Raw genomic sequence first — 553 nt, forward strand, 5'->3', positions numbered from 1 at the left:
CCATAGATAAAAAAACCGTGACCATAGATCCAAAACCGTGACTATAGATCTATGGTCACCCTTTTTACTAGCTATGGTCACGATTTTTTACCATAACCATAGGCCTTTTTTTTTGTAGTATAATCAATATTGAGAGATGTTCAGATGTAATAATCTGTAAAAAAAAATAATTATTAAATAAAAAAATATTTTTTTATGAGATATCCAAACATAAAATTACTTTTATTTTTCTAAAAGATCTCTTTAAAAAATCACTTGAAAAAATTTTTTTCATAGAAACTCATCCAAATAAGCACAATATTTAGTTTACTACAATTCATTTTAATATAAAAATTTTTAAACATAAATTATGTTAATACCAACTTACTTTTAATCAAAATAAAATTTGCAAAATCAATTTTATGTATCAATCCAAACACATACTATATCATAAGTTATTACGTTTCCAAGTTCTTGGGGGAGAGAGGGCGGGGGACGCATTTGCAATTGATGATATACTAAAACCAAACATTTACTTAAAAAAAAAAACAGGGGGGAAGGGATAAAACAGGAA

Source organism: Arachis ipaensis, chromosome B04, assembly GCF_000816755.2.
Source record: "Arachis ipaensis cultivar K30076 chromosome B04, Araip1.1, whole genome shotgun sequence".
Classification (NCBI taxonomy): domain Eukaryota; kingdom Viridiplantae; phylum Streptophyta; class Magnoliopsida; order Fabales; family Fabaceae; genus Arachis; species Arachis ipaensis.